Genomic DNA, 8,245 nt, shown 5'->3' with positions numbered 1-8,245 from the left:
TAATTAGCAAAAACAATGTATTGCTTATTGTTTTTAAAAATCAACAATAAGGGCACCTGGGTGGCTCAGTCGGTTAAGTGTCTGCCTTTGGCTCAGGTCATGATCCCAGGGTCCTGGAATCAAGCCCAGCATTGGGCTCCCTGCTCCTTGGGGTGTCTGCTTCTCCCTCTCCCTCTTCCTGCCGCTCCCCCTGCTTGTGCTCTCTCAATCTCTCTCTCTTTCTCTCTTCCTTTCTCTGTCAAATAAATAAATAAAATCTCAAAAAAATAAAAATAAAAATCAATGATAAAAGCATTATAGTGCCATACTAAAGCAAAAATACTAAATTTTATTATGAAATACTACAAAAGTTCTAAATGTCTAAATATGTCATTATTAGAAATATTAATGGATCTTTAACTCTAAAAATTGTAACTTAACAAATTCTTTTAAAAAAATTAAACATAAATAAATAAATACATGCCTTTGTGGAGTTTATCCATGAAAACTATCTAAAAGTTTGAAACAAATTTGTTTTTCAGTTGTAATAAAAATCCTGGCCACTGTATATTTGAGTGACATTTTTCATTCCTCCAAATTTTACAATTTACTTCCAACCTTTTTGAAATCAGGTAGAATACAAAACCTTAAAATAAGGATTTCAAGGTCTATAGTATAAACACAGCTAGCATTTCCATATTATACTACGATCATTAGGTCAGCCCAGCTTATCAATCCCCCCAAAAAGGAAAGGAATTCTTTAAAGTATTTGGATACAGGGGCGCCTGGGTGGCTCAGTTGGTTAAGCAACTGCCTTTGGCTCAGGTCATGATCCTGGAGTCCCAGGATCGAGTCCCGCATCAGGCTCCCTGCTCAGCGGGGAGTCTGCTTCTCCCTCTGACCCTCTTCCCTCTCGTGCTCTCTATCTCTCATTCTCTCTCTCTCAAATAAATAAATAAAATCTTTAAAAAAAAATAAAAATAAAGTATTTGGATACAGTACTTTGTCTTGTTAAGCAAAATGTTCTATAAAGATTATTAAGAGCTGATATGCATTGGAACAAATGGGAAATCATCCTGATGATCTAAAAAAAATCAACTATTTTGCTAAAAAGCTCAGTAGAAAATTAGTGTCAATTCAGTTTTGATCTCAAATAATGCATAGTAAGTTATTGTGGTTCTTAAATATTCCTGGACAAAAGCTTACATTAAATGATTTTTTAATATTTTAAAGAAAAATGTAAGATATAACCAGAAATTATCTTAGTTCAACATTTACTCATAGGGATGGGCTTAGAATTTATATTGAGTGACTTTTTCCTTACCAACCTCAGTAGATATCCTAGCCCTGATTTCTCTAAAACAAAACAAAATAAAATCAAAACCAAAACCAAAACCAAAAACAAGAACAAACAAAAAAAACCTGACTTCGTCACCTAGCAAAGATCACCAAACAGAATATTAAACCAAAAGCTCCATATGTTTAGAAATATCTGGAAAAGGTTAATTTGTGTTATCTTCCAATAGAAGAAAAAATGTAATTACTCATGATACTATTTGAAGCCTGGGAATTATCCATCAGATTTTGGGCATGTTTAATAATATTTCTTGGAGGCACTGAGGTGCCATGGTTGGCTAAACTTGATAGACTCTTGGTTTCGGCTCAGGTCGTGATCTCATGAGATTGAGCCCCACATCGGGCTCCATGCTGAGCCCAGAGTCTGCTAAGACTCTCTCTCCCTCTCCCTCTGCCCCTTCCCCCAATCTCTCTTTCTCTCTCTCTCTTTCTAAAAATATATAAATAAATCTTTTTTAAAAATTAAAAAAATAATATATCTTGGAAAGAATAATTTAAAAAAAAGAAAAAAGGAAAGAAAGAGGGGGAAATGAAAGTTAAATCATATATTTGCAACTAAATTATATTTTAAAGGCTTTCCCACTGTATAGCTATATAAGCTGTGCAACATTCTAAAACATCCATAAAATGACTTCTATCTCATTTGTATTCTGCATTTGTAAATTCCTTCTCAAGTAAAATAAGCAATTGGGTGCAACATTTGCAAAGTTTTATAAATACTGTTTTAATTACTCTGCACTCCTGAATCCTTCTGTTTGGATTCAAGGCAGTGATGTCAAACATAATGAGAGTGTTTATTACTTTGGAGTGGGATGGGACACTTACATGGTACATCTGTGTATTTTAGAAGACTGCACAATATAATCCAAATACACACACACAAGATTATAGGTAATTTCATTTTTAGACTAGATTAATACAAAATGATTATTGGTTTCAGTAAGTCTAACCCTTCACAGCATTTCAGCTTAATTAAAAAATATTTTACAATTCCAAATGGCCTCTGAACTCACTGTATGTCCAACCATGATAACAAACAGAAAAGAAATGTTAGCAATTATAATTCAATCCTTTACAAGGAAGAATTCTTAGAATATCATGAATTGATATTAATTGGTTTTAGTTCTAGCCTTTTTTGCTCTCTAATTTGTTCATTTATTCAACAAATGTTTATTAAATTTCTTTAATTGGCAGCCCTTGGTCTAGACACTCATAACACAAAATGTAATTGTAAAGAAGTACCTCCTCTCAAGGAATGCCAGATGGTGAATTTATCCCCTTTCCTTTATATATTTGATCTATTTATTTATTTTAAGTACGCTTCCACATGAAGCCTAATGCTGGGCTTCAACTCACTATGCTGAGATCAAGACCTGAGCTGAGATCAAGAGGTAGACGCTTAACCAACTGAGCCATCCAGGCACCCCATCCTCCTTTCCTTTAAAAGAGGTACCCTAGCTAACTTGAAATACAAGAGTTAATATATAGCACAAAGTCTTGTAAGTAAATCCTCTTTAACTTTCATGGGACTCTTCCTATCAGACATTAAAGTTCATGCCAATTTACCAATTTTGACTTTATTCCATTTCAGTAGACCTCACTCATATTACCACAACCAAAACAGTTCCATTTCTGGAATCATAAACATAATTTTTTCTGGTCCAAATATCTCATTATTTCATTCTCTTACTACCTTTCTTTCATTACAAGTGTCATTTCACATCCTCAAAGTCCTCCAGTCCTTTAATCTCTCTAATTTTTTTACACTATTATTGTTTTTTTAATTTCCTTCCCTGATGAGCCTACAGCCCATGATCCATCATTTCCCTTTACTACTTCCACTCCACCCTAACCTGAATAAATTCAAAGGTTTGTATTTTCTATTCCATATAGCTAGGGTCCTGGGTACTGCATGACAAAATTCACACTACTGTATCATGAGAAGTCAGGGCCTCCAAAGTCATCAACCAGAGATAATAAATTTTGTAACTATCCCAGGTCAGACACCTCTGTCATTTTCCTCAGATTAAGATATTTATAAATGTATTTACATCCCATAATGCAAGGTCCTTATCACTTACCACCTTACCATTTAAAAAAAATTTAATCCATTCAGCAAGTGTCCTTCACTTGGAATTCCTTGCCTTTATCCATATTTCAGCCCATCTTCCTTACTCAAGATGAAGTAAATCTTCAACCTCCTCTTTACAGATTGTGCTTCACTAATTTCATACTCTCTCCACCATCCTTTACTTTTCTATTCTTTACCTCATATCAAATCCCATTTTACAAAACTTTTCCTTGACGTACAGCTGACTCTTTTCCTCTTACTTTCTGTAGTCAAGATTCTCAGATCACTCTACTAGTAGTTTTCTCAATTGCTTCCATTCTCAACCCATGACCACCTGCTTCTAAACCATTTCCAATGCCTCTAATTACTAATGGCCTTCTAGTTCCCAAATTAAAGTGAGATGTTCTGTCAGTACACAATTTGATATTTCTGTCATGCCTGACATTAGTAACCACTGCTTGAAATTCTCTTCTTCCCTGATTTTTATGAACCCAACTATTTTCTGATTTTTCATCCTTACTTTTAGGCCACTCTTCAACAGAGTCCTTCTAGGGTCTATCTCCTTCACCCACATCACTGTAAGTTTGTGCTTCCTTTGGCTCTTTCCATTCTTCCTGTGTTAGATATTCCATGTGATTGATTTCAATCACATCCTTGGTTTCATCTGGAACATAAATGCTCATTACCCCCAAACCATATAACCATCTTAGATCCCCATCTCCCTCTTAAGCAGCAGACTTACATATGTTACTAAGCTTCAAATAGTAAATACTATCTATTAAGTACTCATCATGCAATTATTGCTTAGTATAGGCACTGTTCTAAACGTTTAAATATATGAATTCATTTATTCTTCACAATAATTCTACGCAAGTACCATCATTATCTCTGCTTTATAAATGAGTAAACTGAGACTAAGCATGTTCACCCAAGGACATATAGCTTATAAATGAGAAAGCAATCTTAACTACTATACTAAATTGTCTCTAGAGGTCCTACAAATACTCAAAGCTGAAAAATATTTAAACTTTAGGAAGACTTCCTTACCAATCTCTACCTGTTTGGATGCCGTTCTGTGTTTCCATGGCTCCCTACTTAGTATACTTCTGTAATTGTTTTTGTTTTTTCCTTTTCTATCCATCTTACCAGATTATTAGCTGCTCAAGGCCTAGATTATGCCTTTTATTCCTGAACACATAAAACCTAGCACAGTGCTTCACATATAATATAATTTTATTAGTTGAAAAAATTAGTTAAAAATATTGACCATAGGGGCGCCTGGGTGGCTCAGTCATTAAGTGTCTGCCTTGTGTTCCTTCTCTCGCTGTGTCTCTCTCCATCAAATAAATAAATAAAATCTTTAAAAAATATATTTAGCATAATATTTTTTCATTGTTTGTTTCACCAACCTCTATAAGATATTCTCTTTTTTAAAAAAAGGTTTTATTTATTTCTTTGAGAGAGAGAGAGCACGAGCAGGGGGAGGGCAGAGGGAGAGGAAGAAGCAGACTCCCTGCTGAGCAGGGAGCCCAACGTGGGGCTTAATTCCGGGACCCTGGGATCATGACCTCCGTTGAAGGCAGACACTTAACTGACTGAGCTACGAAGGTGCCCCAGAAATTTTCTTATTATACTATGAAATAGAACCAAAATAGCCTTTTTTCATTTTCTTCCTTAAGACAAACTCTTAGAAAATAATACAGGTTTTGTTTGTTTTGGCCATAGACTGAAATCTAGCTTTCAGTTTAATTGATTTAAAACTTTTGATATGCCAAATTTCAAAATAGTATTTCCAATACCACCATAGTTTAGTTTAAAAAATTGTGTGAGTGTAAGGACACATATATTACATATGCAGGAGAGAAAGATGAATGGCAATCATCTAATTGGCAATGGTAATGATTTCTGGGGAGTAGAACTGGAAGAAGTTTATTTTCTACATTATAAATATTTATACCATTTGTATTTTCCACAAGGCACATATATTCCTCCTATTTTAAATTTATGAATACTTTTATATTAAAAAAGAAATTTTAATGAAAAGCAAAATTTGTAAAAAGCAAAAGTATTCCATAGTGGAATCTCATCATAACATTAAGAGTAAAATGAGATTCTCCTCTTAATAAGCAATTAAACTTGCTTAGAGAGGTCCAAGATGAATCTACTATATATTAAATTCTATGAAAATACCATAGGCTTCAAATGCATTTATTAAATTTCTTAAAAGTTTACTTCTTTTGACCCATTGCTCAAACACACTAACACTCAAACAATAACTGAAACTAATGTTATAATTCTTTTTTTGGTGGGGGGGAGGTCATTTAAAAATTGTTAGTGAAAAGCCTCCTGAGAGAGTTTTCTTCCCAGCAATTTCCAGAGAACTTATTTTTAAATCCAAACAGTAGTTTAGGATTTCAAATCAGTAACAATGTGTGTTTAGATTGAAAAATTAAAATATATTTCAAACCAAATATTTCAAAATCAATTTTGCGTTTAATCATCAATTCTTCAGTTTTAAGCTCTATGTTTTCCCTGAAACAGTTGACAGTTTTGCTTTAGGCATTAAATACCGTAGGATTAGCCTGCCTAAGGGACCATCTGTTTTCCTATGCCCTGTCATGACAATTCTGAGGCCTTCAGAACTTCCACCTGTGGTTAAGGGGAAAAGAAGGGCATTCTCTATCAGGAGCCCATACCTCAAAAATGTTGTCCATTCCAAATGAATCTACACATGGCTCTGACATAGGTCAAACAAGATAGGAATGTTTTGTTTCACTATCTGTGAACATTACTTGATGTTTTAGCTGTTGGGGATGTAAGGTTTTTTCCTTCGTTTACTTGCTTTTATTTCATTAGGCTGTGTTTTACAATATAGATACATCATTAAATGCCTCAAGGGGTTTTCTCCATTTTATTTTATGAGTTGCTTCTGATATTCCTGATCAAGCTACAAGTAAAAACAAAGTCCAGTTTATCATATGTTAACTAATTTTAAGCAATCAGCAATATTTATATCCTTTTAGAGTCACAAAAGAGAAAAGCTATCTTCCATCTCAACTTCAAAAGTCCTTCAACAGAGTCTCAAAAAGCTCACAATAATATAAGTATAGGCAATGAGGTTGTTACAAATAAGGGTACACAAATTCATGCTGATTTAGTAAGGGAAGGTTAAAGAAACCTTTCCAACAGTCATGAGTGTTCTACTAAATTGCAAAATAACTTTGTGACATGTATGGCAGAAAGGAATGTGCTGGAAGCAATTCCTGGGTCTACCCCAGAATTCTTTCTCTTTTCAGAAAAATCATATATAGTTAGTTTAAATAACAGCACATCCTTTGTTTTATACTTACTTTTATCTATATGTAATTATTTCCTTGCTTCAAAATATAAACCAACTAGTAGTATTTTATTGATCAGACTCTTAAGTATCCACGGTATATAAGACACAACTCATAGGTCATAGGCCATGGGGGTATGAAAAGAGAACCATGGTCTAAAACTTCACAGAGGGTACAACCAAGAATCAGGGATCACCTTCTGAGATGCAAAAGAAGACCCGATATGAAAGATAAATATAGTCATCTCCAAAAGTGGCAAGCTTTAAAGATTTCCTGTAAACATGTTTACAAATAAGACCATAGTGACTCTAGACCTCGAGGGAGAAGCCCAGGCTATCTCCAGGATTCAGTCCCCTTAACAAATATGCCTTTCAACTTTAACTTAAGTCAACTGATTAAGGCAAAGAGGGAAATAAGCAGCTACCAATATTACTATAATGTGTCTGAGATCATTGTTGTCGTGTTAAAATAGAAAAGCTTCAGAATCTAGAAAAAAAATGAGCAAAGAAAAAAACATTTGTGTCTATCATGGTCCATATATCCAAGAGATACAGACTTTGCTTTCCCCAGAAAAACTGTTAAGGTAATAAATAGCTATATTCGATACCATAAATCACTTCTTTCAAGCTCTCCCCTAGGGTGAATGAAACATATCCCTAAACCGTCACAGACCTTTTGCTCCTATTTTTTAGAGCATCTTTCTGATTACTAATTTTGTTTTCCAATTTCCTTCACATTTAGAAGGTGATGTCCCAGTTATAGGATATAAATATATCTCCATAACAAATTAATGTTAGCCCTGCAACTTATAAAACCTTACTCTGATGAGTTCAGGTAGTATGAATTGACTGATTCAATCAATGAATTGATTGATTCAATCATGCCCATGGAAAAACAAATACTATTTTCTGATTTTCTGAACTTAAAATCTTACATCATGAAAGGTAACCCAAAAGGCCCTGCCTCCACCCCAGGATCTGCGTTTTTATATTATCTCTTGATGCCATTGTGCATCCAAAAGTCACCAAGGCAGAGGTCACTTCTCAGGGAGTTCAAACCCTATTAGAGGACTTAAACGTGTATCGTTATTTGTACTGTAACAGAATGATTAGCTTATCATGGATATATAAGCACTATGAAAACATCAATGAGGAAAAGATACATTTTACTGAAGGAATAAGAGATGCTTAATAAAGGATTCATCTAGTCAGTCAAAGAATTTTTTTCAGGTAATATGGCATTGAACTGGGATTTGAATTTTGACACAGTGGAAGGAAAAAAAATGCCAAGCTAAAATAGAAAGAATACCATGAGTGAACTGTTGCCCGTGCTTAAGTAATTCAGAGATTCAAACTTAACTGATTTTATGATACAAAACAGGAGACGAGGCTATAAAGATAAGTTGGGTTTGAATCTTAGTCCAGACCTGGCTTTCTTTGTATACCAAGCTGTGGACTCTATTTTGTAAGTACCTGGAAGAGGATTCTGTTTGAGCAGAGAT

The sequence above is a fragment of the Callorhinus ursinus genome, unplaced genomic scaffold (assembly GCF_003265705.2).
Source record: "Callorhinus ursinus isolate GAN/ISIS: 27379988/994484 unplaced genomic scaffold, GSC_fseal_2.0 scaffold3, whole genome shotgun sequence".
Classification (NCBI taxonomy): Eukaryota; Metazoa; Chordata; class Mammalia; order Carnivora; family Otariidae; genus Callorhinus; species Callorhinus ursinus.
Note: the sequence above shows the minus strand (reverse complement) of the source record.